The sequence below is a fragment of the Bubalus kerabau genome, chromosome X (genome assembly GCF_029407905.1).
Source record: "Bubalus kerabau isolate K-KA32 ecotype Philippines breed swamp buffalo chromosome X, PCC_UOA_SB_1v2, whole genome shotgun sequence".
NCBI classification, from domain to species: Eukaryota; Metazoa; Chordata; class Mammalia; order Artiodactyla; family Bovidae; genus Bubalus; species Bubalus kerabau.
Window position 1 is genome coordinate 39,132,826 of NC_073647.1, and position 20,083 is coordinate 39,152,908.

Consider the following 20,083-nt stretch of genomic DNA (forward strand, 5'->3'; position numbering starts at 1 on the left):
CTGCACACAGCAGGACATCCAAGTGGAGGATTGCCTATTGACCCTCACACCCACACATACTTTTGCCCATCACATCCTGATGCTACAACAAATATTCACCGATTTCCCTTTAAAACATGGGCACAATTTCATCTAAGTCACATCGCTTCTCCTTCAGAATCTCCTCAGCTGGTCTACAGGTATCTGGAGAAATATGTGAACACAGGGTAAATGATCCTCAAGCAAGGCCAATGTGATTCCACTAGCATTTATCTTTCCATTCTCTACATTATACATGGTCATATTTTCAGGTCTGAAGTACTGACATAATCAAGGTGTGTTTGGCAGCTCCACAGCCTCCCTGATATTTTAGAATAATATTTCCTGGGGCCCCAACACCTTTCCATTGTCCAAGGCCAAAAGGCTCTGTTAACAATTCTTTAAGTGATGACTACACACAACATTTAGGTATGGACCTGGAAATGATTGACCCATGGCCCACCAACACAGTCTTCATCTCTCTAAGGGTTTGCAACGTTTTCTATTTTCCAATCATATTCCAAAGGCCACCCGTAATAAAGAACCAGGTACTCAGTACATACCTCATTAGGCAGCTCACAGCACACAGTATGGCCTCAATATGGAGGCCCTACTTGCCCACTTCACACTCTCTTATGAAACATTCTTCATGACTCCTACCACATCCTTGGACCTCACCGAATTTATGTATAAAACCTGAAAGTGGTGACCCATTGCCTTCCAACTTGCCCCCCCAAAACTAGATGATCCCCACTATTTCTACATACTGTATACACTCAGAAGGATGAGGATCCAGAGAGAAAAAGGTGTTTCAGATTTTCAGATCCCTCTTACTTTCAAAGGAAGTACCCTTCCCTTTTCTAACAAGTACCTATTCGATTTTTTAAAATGGAACTCATAAGTCATACTGAATATTTCAGAGTCTCATGTTTTAAGGCTGCTCCTAATGTTCTGGAGGGACCTAAGGACATTTGGAGCTCTCCATTCAAAATTGCACCCACCACAAATAACACCCCACCAACGTTCCTGGAGAGTCTTGCTCACCCAGACGGACAGTGTTCTTACATTGTTAATATGAAAAACACCTCTCTGGATAGGGAACCAGACACAGAAACATTTAATGTCTAGGCACACCCAGGTCCCCATTATCCTCTTCCAAACTGCTTCCATATTTGTGCCGGCAAATCCTGATGGCTCCATGCAAGATATATCCAGACACCAAGCAAATATCCACCCACCGTGTGAATCCTTTATCCATCCTTAGGGACTGTCCCCTTCAGTCCCCTTTATACTTACTTCAGATGAATGAGGACCAGAGGATGAAAGACATCTCATATTTCTCTCTTCTCCTCATAGGTATCACCTTGCCCTCTGTAAAATCTCTGTGTTCACATTGTGAGGAGAAGACCTATGACATCTTCCTGAGGATGCTAGAGGCACAGATGAAACCAGGGTCATTATGACATCAAAGCAGACAGTTCAGGGCCACCCGCAATTCCATCCAAGTCACTGGTCCAGAGGCCACCACAAATGATGTTATTGTGAGCTTTACTCTACACAGGCAGGCCGATCACAGGGAATCTACGTGAACAACACCTGAATGGGCAAGGTGCTGCACATAGCAAGGTGCCAAGGGTAAGGCCATATACACTGGACCATTCAGTTTATCATCTAGCTTCAAGAAAACCACCCATTAGATCCTGATGAATGCATACATGATTTTCTTTATTCCTAAAACATGTTATCTCATTGCCCTTCAATTTTCATCCTACTCCCTTTTAGAACTTCCTCACAAGCTCTCTCTACTACAGGAGAACGTTGAGATCCCAGAGATATTCAGCATGTTCCAGTTCTACAATAAACTATTGAGAAGTATGCTTCCTTTATCCAGATTATCAGATTTCAATATTTCAGAAGGGACCACGGAAATCACAGTCACATAACAGATATCTTCATGACTCCTACAGCACTCCTGAATTTATGGAAAAGCACTCAGAGTCATGAGCAAACCTATACGCAAGACTGCCCCAGAGGCCACTACAGAACATACTCCTGTTGCACATTACACAACCCAGAAAGGCACTATGTACATCTAGTTTACGTGAATAGTGCCTATCTGGGCAGGGCACTGCACACACCACGGCCTCATGGTGGAAAACCTCTTCAGGCACCACATTCCACACTGCAGTGAAGTTTCCTTCCCTATGAGCATCATACCTTGATGACTGCACCCAAGGTTTATCTCTGGACCTAGAAAAAGTTGACCCACTATGCTCAAACATAGATCACACACCTCTCTCAGGATGTCATCATTTGTTGGCCATGTATCTGCACCAGGATGAGGTTCCATGAGTAAAAGCTTACTCCCTTTCCTTCGTTTCTTTATAGGAACTGCATTTCCATTGTTAAGCCCTAGGTGCTAATGTTCATAGGAATATTCAAACACTGGAAGCATCTTCAAAATGCCTAATGCAGCAGGTTCCCTGGACCTTCAAGATACCATGGCAAGTGTCAGATGGCCACATATAGCTCCAGCACTAGAACTGCTCTAATGTCAACCACAAATCTCATTCCTTGTAGCCTTATTTTATGCTGATTACACGAGGTCTACAGGATCAGTACCTGTCTAGGCAGGGTATTGCTCACAGCAGGGCAGTCTCTCATCAATCAAGCCAAGACCCTGGACTATCTTAGAAGCACCTATGATCTCTAACCCAACACATACAATAGGCTGCACTCGAGATATACCCAGACCCATAGAGAATATCCACCCATTGATTGCAATCTGAATATCTCCTTCTCTCGATGGCAAACATCCACTTATCTATGCCTTCTTGATATGTACGAAATCTGACATGAACAGACACACACAGACAGAAAGAGAGAGTGACAGAGAGTGTGTGTGTGTGAGAGGGAGAAATCCTCTAGTAGTATTCTTCACATCTCCTCTAAGGAATTATCTTGCCTTCTGAAAAATCTTTGTGTTCCTTTTGTCAGGAGAGACGAAGGAAATCATCCTGATGATGCCTGAGCCACAGGTGACTCCCCAGATCATTATGATGTCAAGGCAGGTAGCTCAGTGAAACCTGCAAATCCATCCACATCACTGGTCCAGAAGACACCACAAACGATTTTCTTGTGAGCCTTACACTACCCATCCAGAGCACAATACACCGATTATACATGAACTGCACCTGGTTGGGTAGGGCACTGCACACAGCATGGCTTCCAGGCAGAGGATTGCCCTTTACCTTCACACCAACACATGACTTTCATCATCATATCCTGATGCTACAACAAAGATTTACCGGTTATCCTTTAAATCATGGACACACTGTCATCCAGTTTGCATCTCCACTTCCTGAGAATCTCTTCAGCTGGTCCACACGTATCTGAAACAATGTATGAGCATAACAGAAATGATCAGCAAGGAAGATGAGTGTGACTCTATAAGCATTTATGTTTTTGTATCATCTATTTATACATGGGCACATTTTCAGGTCTGGACTACTGAGATAATAATCAACATATATTGACATCTCTGTGGCCTCAAGTGCTTCCTTGACATCTTAGAGGAATATCACTTGGGAGTCCCAGACTCACCCTTGGTCCAAAGGCCAAGAGTAATGATGAACCAGCTGTACAGTACTCAAACCAGGAAAGCTCTGTTTACCGGTAGCTGAAGTCAATAGCAACTCTCACGGTGGGAAACTGCACAACGTATGGCCTCAAATTGGAATCCCTGCTGGTCCACTTCACACTCTTAAATAATTATCATTCCTCAGTACTCCTAGGAGTACTCCAGTACTCCAAGTACTCCACGTCCTTGAACTTCACTCAAGACTTAATGCACAGAACTTGAAAATGGTGCCCTAGACCCTGCAACTTGCATCCCTCCCTCACGATACTGTCCTCACTGCAGTTCACAGTGCACACATTTGGAAGGATGAGGACCAGGAGAGAAATAAGTGTTTCAGATCCCTCTTCATTTCAGTGGAAATAACCTTCCCTTTTCTAACAGTGTTAAACTTTTAGAATTGGAAACCTTATGTCATACAGAGGATTTCAGAGGCTGTGTTAAAGTTTTACAGATGCTCCTAAACGTTCTGGAGGGAGCTAAGGACATTGGAGCTCCACACTCAAAACTTCACTGAACACAAATAACACCACACCAATGTGCCTGGAGAATCTAACTCACCTAAACAAGCAGTGTTTACACATTGTCAAAGGGAACAGTAGCTGTATGGGCGGGGCACTAAACACAAGAAATCTGTAATGTATAGGCACACCCCAGTCCCCATCATCCTCTTCCATTTAGCTTTCGTATCTCTTGCCTCCACATCCTTATGGCTCTATGCATGATATATCCAGTCACCGAGGAATATCCACCCACATTTGAATCCTTTTTCCCTCCTCAGGGACTGTCACTTTCGATCCCCTTTATACTTACTTCAGATGTAGGAGGATCAGAGATAGAAAAGAGTCTTGGAGTTCTACATTATTCTCATACATATCATCTTACCCTCTGTAACCTCTCGGGGTTCACATTGTGAGGAGAGGACCACTGACATCTTCCCGAGGATGCTAGAGGCATGGATAACTCCAGGGTCTTTATTACATCAAGGCAGGCAGCTCAAGGCCACCTTCAACTGCACACACACATCACTGGTCCAGACACCACCACAAACGATGTTCTTGTGAGCCTTACTCTACCCAGCTGCAGCACAGTACACCGATTCTACATGAACTGCACCTGTCTGGGCAGGGCACTGCACACAGCAGGACTTCCAGGTGGAGAATTTCCCATTGACTCACACCCACACATACCTTTGCTCATCACATCCTGATGCTACAACAAATATTGAATAATTTCCCTTTAAAACATGGACACATCTCATCCAAGTCACATTACTTCTCCTTCAGAATCTCTTCAGCTGGTCTAAAGGTATCTGGGAAATATGTGAACATAGCATAAATGATCAGCAAGCAAGTTGAATGTGATCCTACTAGCATTTATCTTTCCATACTCTACATCTATACATCATTACCTTTTCAGATCTGACTACTGAGATCATAACAAAGGTATATTTGACAGCTCTGTAGTTTCCAGAGCTTCCCTGATATCTTGGAATAATATAACCTGGAGCCCTCAAACCCATCCATTATTCAAGACCACCAGTCATGATGATGCAGTAGCACATTACTCTACCCAGGAAAGCCCTGTTTACATTTCTTTAAGTGATGACTTAAAGAACATTTAGCTATAGACTTAGAAAAGGTTGGCCCATGGCCAACCAACGTGGTCTTCATCTCTCTCAGGCTTTCCTCATGCTTCCTATGTTTTTAAACCCTGGTCCAAAGGCCACCATTAAAAAAGAACCAGTTGCACAGTACTTACCTCTCTAGGCGGGTCACGGCACACGTTATGGCCTCAAGGTGGAGGCCCTGCTTGTCCACTTCACACTCTCAAATGAAACATTCCTAATTACACCTGCCACATCCTTGGACCTCGCCCAATTTATTCATAGAACATGAAAATGGTGACCTGCTGCCCTCCAACATGCCCCCTTCCCTCACTACAGCATCCTTACTATTTCCACGTACAGTACACCCTCAGAAGGATGAGAACCCAGAGAGAAAAATATGTTTCAGGTCACCCTTCCTTTCAAAGGAAGTACCTTTTTTTTTTTTTTTTGGTAATACTCAATTTTTATTTTTTTTCCCTTTTCTCTTATAACCTGTACCTACTCAACTTTTAGAAATGGAACTCGTAAGTCATACTGAATATTTCAGAGTCTCGTGTTTTAAGGCTGCTTCTAAATTTCTGGAGGGACCTAAGGACATTTAGAGCGCCATACTCAAAATTGCACCGGACACAAATAACACTCCACCAACATTCCTGGAGAGTCTTACACACCCAGACAGATACTGTTCACACATTGATAAAGCCAACCACACCTGTCTGCATAGGGTACCAGACACAGAAACATTTAATGTCTAGGCATATCCCAGTCCCCATTACACTCTTCCAAATAGCTTCCATATTTCTTGCCGGCAAATCCTGATGGCTCCATGCAAGATATATCCAGACACTGTGTGAATATCCACCCACCTTGTGAATCCTTTGTCCATCCTCAGGGACTGTCCTCTTCACTACACTTTATACTTACTTCAGATGAATGAGGACCAGAGAATGAAAGACATTTTTTATTTCTCTCTTCTCCTCATTGGTATCACCTTGTGTGTCATCGCTCAGTCGTGTCCAACTCTTTGTGACCCCATGGACTGTAGCCTATGAGGGTCCTTCGTTCATGGGATGTTCCAGGCAAGAGTACTGGAGTGGGTTGCCATTTCCTTCTCCAAGGTATCACCTTCAGTACAGTCTTCAGTCATTCAGTCGTGTCCGACTCTTTGCGACCCCATGAATTGCACCATGGCAGGCCTCCCTGTCCATCACCAACTCCTGGAGTTCACTCAAACTCACGTCCATCGAGTCAGTCATCCTCTGTCGTCCCCTTCTCCTCCTGCCCCCAATCCCTCCCAGCATCAGAGTCTTTTCCAATGAGTCAACTCTTCGCATGAGGTGGCCAAAGTACTGGAGTTTCAGCTTCAGCATCATTCCTTCCAAAGAACACCCAGGACTGATCTCCTTTAGAATGGACTGGTTGGATCTCATTGAAGTCCAAGGGACTCTCAAGAGTCTTCTCCAACAACACAGTTCAAAAAGCATCAGTTCTTTGGTGCTCAGCTTTCTTCACAGTCCAACTCTCACATCCATACATGACCACTGGAAAATACATAGCCTTGACTAGACGGACCTTTGTTGGCAAAGTAATGTCTCTGCTTTTGAATATGCCATCTAGGTTGGTCATAACTTTCCTTCCAAGGAGTAAGTGTCTTTTAATTTCATGGCTGCAATCACCATCTGCAGTGATTTTGGAGCCCCCAAAACTAAAGTCTGACACTGTTTCCACTGTTTCCCCATCTATTTCCCATGAAGTGATGGGACCAGATGCCACGTTCTTAGATTTCTGAATGTTGAGCTTTAAGCCAATGCTTTCATTCTACTCTTTCACTTTCATCAAGAGACTTTTTAGTTCCTCTTCACTTTCTGTATTAAGGGTGGTGTCATCTGCATATCTGAGGTTATTGACATTTCTCCTGTCAATCTTGATTCCAGCCTCTGCTTCTTCCAGCCCAGGGTTTCTCATGATGCAATCTGCATATAAGTTAAATAAGCAGGGTGACAATATACCACCTTGACGTACTCCTTTTCCTATTTGGAACCAGTCTGTTGTTCTATGTTCAGTTCTAACTGTTGCTTCCTGACCTGCATACAGGTTTCTCAAGAGGCAGGTCAGGTGGTCTGGTAGCCCCATCTCTTTCAGAATTTTCCACAGTTAATTGTGATCCACAGAGTCAAAGGCTTTGGCATAGTCAATAAAGCAGAAATAGATGTTTTTCTGGAACTGTCTTGCTTTTTTGATGATTCAGCAGATGTTGGTAATTTGATCTCTTGTCCCTCTGCCTCTTCTAAAACCAGCTTGAACATTTGGGAGTTCACTGTTCATGTATTCCTGAAGCTTGGCTTGGAGAATTTTGAGCATTACTTTACTAGCATGTGAGATGAGTGCAATTGTGTGGTAGTTTGAGCATTCTTTGGCATTGCCTTTCTTTGGGAATGGAATGGAAACTGACCTTTCCCAGTCCTGTGGCCACTGCTGAGTTTTCCAAATTTGCTGGCATATTGAGTGCAGCACTTTCACAGCATCATCTTTCAGGATTTGAAATAGCTCAACTGGAATTCCATCACCTTCACTAGCTTTGTTCTTAGTGATGCTTTCTAAGGCCCACTTGACTTCACATTCCAGGATGTCTGGCTCTAGGTCAGTGACCACACCATCCTGATTATCTGGGTCGTGAAGACCTTTTTTGTACAGTTCTGTGTATTCTTGCCATCTCTTTTTAATATCTTCTGCTTCAGTTAGGTCCATAACATTTCTGTCCTTTATCGAGCCCATCTTTGCATGAAATGTTCTCTTGGTATCTCTTAATTTTCTTGAAGAGATTTCTAGTTTTCCCCATTCTGTTGTTTTCCTATACTTCTTTGCATTGATCACTGAGGAAGTCTTTCTTATCTCTCCTTGCTATTCTTTGGAACTCTGCATTCAGATGCTTGTATCTTTCCTTTTCTCCTTTGCTTTTTGCTTCTCTTCTTTTCACAGCTATTTGTAAGGCCTCCCCAGACAGCCATTTTGCGTTTTTGCATTTCTTTTCCGTGGGGATGGTCTTGATCCCTGTCTCCTGTACAATGTCATGAACCCCAGTCCATAGTTCATCAGGCACTCTATCTATTAAATCTAGTCCCTTAAATCTATTTCTCACTTCCACTGTATAATCATAAGGGATTTGATTTAGGTCATACCTGAATGGTCTAGTGGTTTTCCCTACTTTCTTCAACTTAAGTCTGAATTTGGCAATAAGGAGTTCATGATCTGAACCACAGTCAGCTCCCAGTCTTGTTTTTGCTGACTGCATAAAGTTTCTCCATCTTTGGCTGCAAAGAATATGATCAATCTGATTTCAGTGTTGACCATCTGGTGATGTCCATGTGTAGAGTCTTATCATTTTTTTTTTTGCACAGATTTTTAAATTTTAATTTATTTTTTTTAAAACAACAACAGAGGTCAACCACAGATGTGGACCTCCAGCAATAAAAGCAGGATTTCAAGTGCCAGATACTCAGCATATTAGGTTTCCTACGTAAGTCACAGGGTAATAGTTCTAAATATCTATAATGTGATCCAAAACCCTAAAAACAGCTGGCACAAAACTATCATGAATGACTGCCTCTCTGGATGTAAATTTTAAAAAATATTATTACAGTATCTTAGACCCCACTAACAACAACTGGGGTACATGTAACAATGTATTGTGAAATTAAGTGTATTTATTCTCTTTACCAATAGCAAATGCTATCCTACCTTAGTAAAACCAAGACTTGCTTCAATCAATGCTGTTTTGTAAAAATAGCAAAACAACAAATGCTGAAAATCAAAGCTGCATTACTAGGGTTAAATCAGTTTCTACTTAAAACATAGGTTAAAATTTTAGCAGTAAAAGCTTCAAATAATTAGTGACAGAAATAGTGTTATAAATTGCTAAGCTTGATAATAAATGATATTCCTTAATTAAAATTTTTGTGATATTAAATTTGACAACTATTCTCTTCAAAACTGACACTTCTGAATTATTACATTGATCATGACAAACCTTGTTAATCACGCATATAAACATAGCCCCATGCTATCATTTGTAAATTCTGTATATTTTAGCTTTTAGTTGCATGAGCACAAGAGGTTTGATCTGATACCTATACCTTTAAGAAAATACATGATATTATAAACAGAGTAAAAGACATGATATAGTAGTGATTACTAAAAAAAAACAAAACAAAACATAGCAGCTTAAATCTATCTATATTTGAGAAAATGTAGTCACAAGTACCACAAACACAGAATCAGAGCAGCCGGGAGGTTAGTGCAATTATACCTTTTTAAAAATTTTTGAATCACTGCTATTTAAGAACACCTTGAAGCAAGTCTTCTGTTTTAAAGATTGTTTTTAAACTAAGGTAGCAAACATTTTGCCATGTAATGGCAGTGTTATATGCCGTTATCTTGCTTTGTATAAAGAAAAATAACATGAGAGATTTTAATACTGGAGTTTGGTTACATTACATATTTAAGCTTCTACACAGAATGATGGACACTTTGGAGAAGCTACTCCTTATCCAGAAACATTTTAATCTCTTAAAAAACAAAGTAAAAGAAACAAACAAACAAACAAAAAAAAACCCAAACCTACTTTGCTCCTTTTCACAATAGTGCACATTTTTAACCATAATTTAGTTATGGCTACAAAACATCAGAAGATATTTTTATGCATCTTCTCTATGGTATTAAAATTTTTTTTGTGCCCTTCTAGTCTTTAATTGGCAGAAATATGTCCCCAAAAAAGAAACTATTGCATGTAAGCCACATCACCAAAAAAAACAAAACAAAACAGAAAAATGCCACAACAGAAAAACAAAGCAAAAACAAAAACAAAAAACAGAGCATAATACCCTTTTACTGATGTGTCTTACAGATTGACATGACCAAAGTCATATAGTTCCATTTAATTTCCAATTTCCCCTTCTACGACATGCACCAATTGAATATATGCTCTGGGAGCCATAAATGTACCAAACATCTATCTCTTCAAAAGAATGCATTAAAATATTTTTAAGAATTTTTTTTGTTTAAAAGGTGAAAAAAAAAAGAAACAAGAAACTGATTCACTCCCTTACTTCATGCATCCATAAACTAAACCAAAAAGTTTAAAAGCAAGAACAAACTACTGCTGCAAGTTTTTGTAAGTCCGTTTTCTCTGTACATACAAACTGCTAAACTACTGAAGGGAAAAAAGAATATAATCCATGGTGTCTGCTGATTCAAAGGGGATAAACAAGGCTGTCATTAGTATCCAAAAACTGGTACATGTATGGGCTGCTTTTATAATGCATATTTTTTTTTGGAAGAGGGTGTTTGCTATGACCAGTGCATTCTCTTGGCAAAATTCTATTAGCCTTTGCCATGCTTCATTCTGTATTCCAAGGCCAAATTTGCCTGTTACTCCAGGTGTTTTTTGACTTCCTACTTTTTGTTGTTGTTGTTGTTGTTTGTTTGTTTGTTTAGGTAAGTAGTATTTATTTTTTTTTAATTTTATTTTTAAACTTTACATAATTGTATTAGTTTTGCCAAATATCAAAATGAATCCACCACAGTTATACATGTGTTCCCCATCCTGAACCCTCCTCCCTCCTCCCTCCCCATTCCATCCCTCTGGGTCGTCCCAGTGCACCAGCCCCAAGCATCCAGTATCGTGCATCGAACCTAAAGAAACTAAAGACCTATATATAGAAAAGTATAAAACACTGGTGAAAGAAATCAAAGAGGACACTAACAGATTGAGAAATATACCATGTTCCATGGATTGGAAGAATCAATATAGTGAAAATGAGTATACTACCCAAAGCAATCTATAGATTCAATGCAATCCCTATCAAGCTACCAACAGCATTCTTCACAGAGCTAGAACAAATAATTTCACAATTTGTATGGAAATACAAAAAACCTCAAATAGCCAAAGCAATCTTGAGAAAGAAGAATGGAACTGGAGGAATCAACCTACCCAACTTCAGGCTCTACTACAAAGCCACAGTTATCAAGACAGTAGGGTACTGGCACAAAGACAGAAATATAGATCAATGGAACAAAATAGAAAGCCCAGAGATAAATGCACGCACATATGGACACCTTATCTTTGACAAAGGAGGCAAGAATATACAATGGATTAAAGACAATCTCTTTAACAAGTGGTGCTGGGAAATCTGGTCAGCCACTTGTAAAAGAATGAAACTAGAACACTTTCTAACACCATACACAAAAATAAACTCAAAATGGATTAAAGATCTCAACGTAAGACCAGAAACTATAAAACTCCTAGAGGAGAACATAGGCAAAACACTCTCTGACATACATCACAGCAGGATCCTCTATGACCCACCTCCCAGAATATTGGAAATAAAAGCAAAAATAAACAAATGGGACCTAACTAACCTTAAAAGCTTCTGCACATCAAAGGAAACTATTAGCAAGGTGAAAAGACTTCCTACTTTTGTATTCCAGTCCCCTATAATGAAAAGGACATCTTTTTTGGGTGTTAGTTCAAAAAGGTCTTGTAGGTCTTCATAGAACCATTCAACTTCAGCTTCTTTAGCGTTACTGGTTGGGGCATAGATTTGGATTACTGTGATATTGAATGGTTTGCCTTGGAAATGAATAGAGATGTGTCTGTCGTTTTTGAGATTGCATCCAAGTACTGCATTTCAGACTCTTGTTGACCATGATGGCTACTCCATTTCCTCCAAAGGATTCCTGCCCACAGTAGTAGATATAATGGTCATCTGAGTTAAATTCACACATTCCAGTCCATTTTAGTTCCTGATTCCTAAAATGTCGACATTCACTCTTGCCATCTCCTGTTTGACCACTTCCAATTTGCCTTGATTCATGGACCTAACATTCCAGGTTCCTGTGCAATATTGCTCTTTACAGCATAGGACCTTGCTTCTATCACCAGTCACGTCCACAACCAGATATTGTTTTTGCTTTGGCTCCATCCCTTCATTCTTTCTGGAGTTATTTCTCCACTCATCTCCAGTAGCATGCCCAATAGGGCACCTACTGACCCGGGGAGTGCCTCTTTCAGTATCCTATCATTTTGCCTTTTCATACTGTTGATGGGGTTCTCAAGGCAAGAATACTGAAGTGGTTTGCCATTCCCTTCTGACACATTCTGTCAGAACTCTCCACCATGACCCATCCATCTTGGGTGGCCCCACATGGCATGGCTTATTTTCATTGAGTTAGACAAGTCCATGTAATTAGTTTGACTAGTTTTCTGTGATTATAGTTTCAGTGTGTCTGCCCTCTGATGCCCCCTTGCAATACCTATTGTCTTATCTGGGTTTCTCTTACCTTGAACGCCAGGTATCTCTTCACGGCTGCTCCAGCAAAGCGCAGCCACTGCCCCTTACCTTGGATGAGGGGTATCTCCTCACTGCCGCCCCTCCTGACCTTGAACATGAAGTAGCTCCTCTCAGCCCTCCTGCCCCCCACAGCCACTGCCTTACCCTCTGTAAATTCTCTGTGTTCACTTTGTGAGGGGAAAACATCTTCCCAAGGATTCTAGAGCCACAAATGACACCAGCATCATTATGACATCAAGGCAGGAGCTCAGGGACACCAGCAACTCCATCCAGGTCACTGGTTCAGAGGCCAGCACAAACAATGCTATTGTGAGCCTTACTCTACACAGGCAGGCCATTCACTGGGAGTCTAAGTGAACAGCACCTGAATGGGGAAGGTGCTGCACACAGCAAGTCTCCAAGGCTAAGGACATGCCTTGTGACCCTCTCAATATCTCACAGAGCTTTGAGAACCCTACCCACTACATCCCTATGAGTGTACACAAGATATTCTATGCTCCTAAAACATGTTATCTCACTGCCCTTCAATTTTCATCCTACTCCCTTTTGGAACTTCCTCACAAGCTCTCTGTACACCATGAGAACATAGAAATCCTGGAGATATTCAGCATGTTCCAGTTCTACACTAAACTACTGAGAAATATCCTTACATTTCCCAGGTTATCAGATTTCAGTATTTCAGAGTGGACCATGGAAATAATAGTCACATGACAGATATCCTCATGGCTCCTACAGTACTCCTGAATTTATGGAAGAGAGCATAGAGTCACGAGCAGCCCCACATTCAAGAGTACTCCAGAGGCCACCACAGGTCATACTCCTGTTGCACATTACACAACCCAGAAAGGTGCTATGTACATCTAGTTTATGTGAATAGTGCCTATCTGGGCAGGGCACAACACACACCATGGCCTCATGGTGGAAAACCTCTTCAGGCACCACATTCCACACTGCAGTGGTTTCCTTCCCTCTGAGTGCCATACCTTGATGACTGCACCCAAGATTTATCTCTGGACCTAGAAAAAGTTGACCCACTACACTCAAACATGGATCACACACCTCTCTAAAGATGTCATCATTTGTTCTCCATGTATCTGCACCAGGATAAGGTTCCATGAGTAAAGGCTTACTCCCTTTCCTTCGTTTCTTTATAGGAACTGCATTTCCATTGTTAAGCCCTAGGTGCTAATGTTCATAGGAATATTCAAACACTGGAAGCATCCTCAAAATGCCTAATGCAGCAGGTTCCCTGGACCTTCAAGATACCATGGCAAGTGTCAGATGGCCACATATAGCTCCAGCACTAGAACTGCTCTAATGTCAACCACAAATCTCATTCCTTGTAGCCTTATTTTATGCTGATTACACGAGGTCTACAGGATCAGTACCTGTCTAGGCAGGGTATTGCTCACAGCAGGGCTGTCTCTCATCAATCTAGTCAAGACCCTGGACTATCTTAGAAGCATGTATGATCTCTCACCCAACGTATACAATAGGCTGCACTCGAGATATGCCCTGACCCATAGAGAATATCCACCCATTGATTGCAACCTGAATATCTCCTTCTCTCAATGGCGAACATCTACTTCTCTGTGCCTTCTTGATATGTACGAAATCTGACATGAACAGACACACACAGACAGAAAGAGAGAGTGACAGAGAGTGTGTGTGTGAGAGAGGGAGAAATCCTCTATTAGTATTCTTCACATCTCCTCTAAGGAATTATCTTACCTTCTGAAAAATCTTTGTGATCCTATTGTCAGGACAGACCAAGGAAATCATCCTGATGATGCCTGAGCCACAGGTGACTCCCCAGATCATTATGATACCGAGGCAGGTAGCTCAGTGAAACCTGCAAATCCATCCACATCACTGGTCCAGAAGACACCACAAATGATGTTCTTGTGAGCCTTACGCTACCCATCCGGGGCACAGTACACCGATTCTACATGAACTGCACCTGGCTGGGTAGGGCACTGCACACAGCATGGCTTCTAGGCAGAGGATTGCCCTTTACCCTCACACCCACACATGATTTTCATCATCATATCCTGATGCTACAACAAATATTTACCAGTTATCCTTTAAATCATGGACACACTGTCATCCAGTTTGCATCCCCTCTTCTTGAGAAAATCTTCAGTTGGTCCACAGGTATGTGAGGCAATATATGAGCATAAGAGAAATGATCACCAAGCAAGATGAGTGTGACTCTATAAAGATTTATGTTTCTATAATCTACTTTATACATGGGCAGGTTTTCAGATCTGGACTACTGAAATCATAATGAACATATTTGGACATCTCTGTGGCTTCCAGCACCTTCCTGATATCTTGGAGGAATATCACTTGGAGTCCCATAGCCTCCTTTGGTCCAAAGGCCACCAGCTCTGATGAACCAGTTGCACATTACTCTAACCAGGATAGCTCTGTTTACTGGCTTAAGTCAATAGTACCTCTCATGGTGGGACACTGCACAATGCATTGCCTCAAGGTGGAGGCCCTGCTGGTCCCCTTCACACTCTTAAATGAATCATTCCTCATTACTCCTACCACATCCTTGAATCTCACCCAAGATTTATGCATAGAAAATGATGACCTGGGACCCTGAAACTTTCATCCCTCCCTCTTGAGACTTTCCTTACTACTAAACATACTGTACACAGTCAGAAGGATGAGGACCCAGAGAGAAACAGGTGTTTCAAATTTCTGTTCATTTCAGTGGAATTAGCCTTCTCTTTTCTATAAGTTCCTGTTAAACTTTTAGAATTGGAGCCCCAAAGTCATTCTGAAGATTTTGGAAGCTCAGTTAAAGTTTTAAAGGTGCTTATAACTTTCTGAAGAGCGTTAAGGTCATTGGAGCTCCACACTCAAAACTGCACTGAACACAAACACCACCACACCAATGTGCCTGGAGACTCTAATTCACCTAGACAGGCAGTGTTCACACATTGTCAAAGTGAACAGTACCTGTATGCTGCTGCTGCTAAGTCACTTCAGTCATGTCTGACTCTGTGTGACCCCAGAGATGGCAGCCCACCAGGCTCCCCCATCCCTGGGATTCTCCAGGCAAGAACACTGGAGTGGGTTGCCATTTCCTTCTCCAATGTATGAAAGTGGAAAGTGAAAGGGAAGTCGCTCTGTCATGTCCAACTCTTAGCGACCCCCATGGACTGCAGCCCACCAGGCTCCTCCGTCCATGGGATTTTCCAGGCAAGAGTACTGGAGTGGGGTGCCATTGCCTTCTCTGGTATCTATAGGGGTAGGGCACTAAACACAAAAAATCTGTAATGCATAGGCACACCCCAGTCCCCTTCATCATCTTCTATTTAGCTTCCGTATCTCTTGCTTCCACATCCTGATGGCTCTCTGCATGATATATCCATACACCAAAGGACTATCCACCCAGTTTTGCATTCTTTCCCATTCTCAGGCACTGTCCCTTTCGATCCCTTTATACTTACTTCAGATGTAGGAGGATCAGAGATAGAAAAGAATCTTAGATTTCTATATTCTCCTCATATATATCATCTTATCTTCTGTAAACTCTTGGGGTTCTCATTGTGAGGAGAGGACCACTGACATCTTCTCGAGGATGCTAGAGGCACAGATGACTCCAGGGTCATTATGACATCAAGACAGGAAGCTCAAGGACCCCATGCAAGTCCATGCACATCACTGGTCCAGATGCCACCACAAAAGATCTTCTTGTGAGCCTTAGTCTGCCTAGGCAGATGCGCTTACAAGAAATCTATGTCAACAGCACCTGGATGAGCAGGGCATGGCATACAGCTTGGCCTCGAAAATGACCTGCTTAGTGCACTTTCCAGGCTCTTCTTCAATTTTCTTGAGTCTTCCCACCATACCTTGATTCCTGCACTGAAGATTTAATTTTAAGTGTTGAAAAAGTTGTCCCACTGCCCTCAAATTTGCATCCCAGTTCTTTGAAGATGTCACCTTCTATGTGTATCTGAACAGATATGAGAATCATAGAAAGAAGCTCACTCTCTTGTAATTTCTTCCCTTATCTACCCTGTAGGTAGATGATATTAGAAATATTCAAGCACCGGAAGCATCCTCAAAGGCCTAGATTCCACATGGCTCCCTGTACCTTCACGATATCTTGGAAAGTACCGAAGGGGACATATGCAGCTCCAACACTAGAACTGCTCCATTGTCAACCACAAATTATATTCCTTGTGAGCCTTATTCAACCCACACAGATACTGATTACATGAGATGTACAAGACAGCCCCTGTCAAGGCAGGGTATTTCACACAGCTGGGCTGTTACTGATCCCTCAACCCAAGAACTGAGCTGTATTAGAAGCAGCTATGATCCCTCTGCATCACATAGTAATGTCTTCATGCAAGATATATCCAGACCCCAAGAGAATATCTATCCACTGATTGTACGATGCATCTCTCCTTCACTAGATATCCACCGTCTACTTCATTATGCCTACTTGAGATACACAAAAACTTAGAGACAGAAATAAACTCCCCCAGTATTTCTCTCTTCTCCTCTTAGAAATCATCTAGCTTCCTGAAAAATCTTTATGGTCACATGGTGTGGATCAGACCAATGAAATCATCCTAGGATGTGTGAGCTCCATGTCATTAGGACAGGCAGCTCAGTGAAACCTGTAACTCCATTCACATCACTGGTCCAGAAGCCACCACAAATGGTGTTCTTGTGAGATTTACACTATCTAGCTGCAGCACAGTACAGCGATTCTACATGAACTGCACCTGTCTGGACAGGGCACTGCACACAGCAGGGCTTCCAGGTGGAGGACTGCTCATTGACATTGACACACACACATCATTGCTCCTCATACCTTGATGGTACAACAAATATCTACCGATTTCCCTTTCAAACATGGGCACAATCTCATACAAATTGCATTGCTTCTCCTTCAGAATCTCTTCAGTTGGTCTACAGGTACCTGGAGAAATATGTGAAAATAGGGTAAATTATTAGCAAGCAATGTGGAAGTGATTCTACTAGCATTTATCTTTCCATTCTCTACTTTATACATGGTCACATTTTCAGATCTGAACTACCAAAATCATAGTCAATGTATGTTTGACACCTCTGTGTCTTTCAGAGCCTCCCTGGTATCTTGGAATACAATCACCTGGAGCCCCACACCCATCCATTGTTCAAGGCCACCAGTCTTGATGATGCAGTGGCACGTTACTCTACCCAAGAAGGCCCTGTTTACACTTCTTTAAATGATGACTACACCCATCATTTTGCTATGGACATAGAAAAGCTTGACCCATGGCCCACCAACATGGTTTTCATCTGTCTCATGTTTTCCTCATGTTTTCTATGTTTTCGAACCCTGGTCCAAAGGCTACCTGTAATAAACATCCAGTTGCACAGTACTTACCTCTCTAGGTGGGTCATGGCACACAGTATGTCCTCAAGGTGGAGGCCCTGCTTGCCCACTTCACACTCTCAAATGAAACATTTCTCAGTACTCTTGCCACATCCTTGGACCTCACCAAATTTATGAATAGAAATTGAAAATGTTGACCCACAGCCATCCAACTTGCTTCCTTCCCTCACTAGACCATTCTCACTGTTTCTACATACTGTACACATTCAGAAGGATGAGGATCCAGAATGATAAAAGTTTTTCAGATTTCTCTTTGTTTGGAAGCAAGTACCCTTCTCTTTTCTAACCTGTACCTATTCAACTGTTATATATGGAACTCATAGGTCATACTGAATACTTCAGAATCCTGTGTTTTAAGGTTGCTCTTAACTTTCTGGAGGGAGCTAAGGACGCTAAGAGCTCCATACTCAAAACTTCACCTGATCAAATACCACCACACCAACGTGCCTGGAGAGTCTTATTCACCAGAGGGGAACTGTTCACAAATCGTCAAAGTGTACAATATCTGTCTGTGTAGGGCACTACATACAGGAATTCTTTAATGTGTAGGCAAAATCCAGTCCCGTTTATCCTCTCCCAAGTATCTTCCATATCTCTTGCCTCCACATCCTGACAGCTCTGTACATAATATATCCAGAAACTGAGGGAAATCCATCCACCTTGTGAATCCTTTATCCATCCTCAGGAACTGCCCCTTCATTCCCCTTTATACATCCTTTAGATGTATGAGGACCAGAGGAAGATAAACATCTAGTATTTCTCTCTTTTCCCCATTTCTATCATCTAACCCTCTATAAATTCTCAGAGGTCACATTTTGAGGAGAGGACCACTGACAACTTCCCGAGGTTGCTAGAGGCACAGATCACTCCAGGGTCATTATGACATCAAGGCAGGCAGCTCAAGGACCCCTGCAACTCCATGCACATCACTGGTCCAGACGCCACCACAAATGATGTTCATGTGAGCCTTACTCTGCCCACGCAGGTACATTTACAGGGAGTCTATGTCAACAGCACCTGGGTTGCCAGGGCATGGCATACAGCATGGCCTAGAGCTGGAGGAATGCCTTAGTGCACTTCCCATGCTTTTCTGCACAGAGATTGGGGACTATGGAAAAAGTTCACTCTCTTACAGTTTCTTACCATTTCTAACCTGTAGGTGCAGATGATATTAGAAATATTCAAGCACTGGAAATATCCTAAAATGAGTAGAATCAACATGGCTCTCTGGATCCTCATGACACTTTGGCAAGTTCAGTTCAGTTTAGTCGCTCAGTTGTGTCTGACTCTTTGCAACCCCATGGACTGCAGCATGCCAGGCCTCCCTTGCAATCACCAACTCCTGGAGTTTACTCAAACTCATGTCCATTGAGTTGGTGATGCCATCCAGTCATCTCATCCTCTGTCATCCCCTTCTCTTCCTCCTTTCAATCTTTCCCAGCATCAGGGTCTTTTCCAATGAGTCAGTTCTTTGAATTAGGTGGCCAGAATATTAGAGTTTCAGCTTCAGCATCAGTCCTTCCAATGAATTCCTTGGGATGGACTGATTTCCTTTAGGATGGACTGGTTGGGTCTCCTTGCAATCCAAGGGACTCTCAAGAGTCTTCTCCAACACCACAGTTCAAAAGCATCAATTCTTCAGTGCTCAGATTTCTTTATAGTCCAACTGTTACATCCATACATGTCCACTGGGAAAACCATAGTGTTGACTAGATGGAACTCTGTCAGCAAAGTAATGTCTCTGCTTTTTAATATCCTGTCTACATTGGTCATAACTTTTCTTCCAAGGAGCAAGTGTCTTTTAATTTCATGGCTGCAGTTATCATCTGCAGTGATTTTGTAGCATCCAAAAAATAAAGGCTCTCACTGTTTCCATTGTTTCCCCATCTATTTGCCATGAAGCGATGGGACCAGGTGCCATGACCTTAGTTTTCTGAATGTTGAGTTTTCAGCCAACATTTTCATTCTCCTCTTTCATTTTCATCAAGAGGCTCTTTAGTTCTTCTTCACTTTCTGCCATAAGGGTGCTGTCATTTGCACATCTGAGTTATTGATATTTCTCC

The 20,083-nt window shown here is 42.1% G+C and overlaps 1 long non-coding RNA gene across 1 annotated transcript in view; it reads right to left on the bottom strand.

Moving 5' to 3' along the window:
* Nucleotides 1-20,083, bottom strand: part of LOC129639420 (uncharacterized) — a 48,234-nt gene that overhangs the window by 2,415 nt on the left and 25,736 nt on the right. The window contains exon 4 of the long non-coding RNA XR_008708397.1: nucleotides 3,327-3,410. This is a non-coding gene — a long non-coding RNA (uncharacterized LOC129639420). The remainder of the gene's footprint in view (nucleotides 1-3,326; nucleotides 3,411-20,083) is intronic.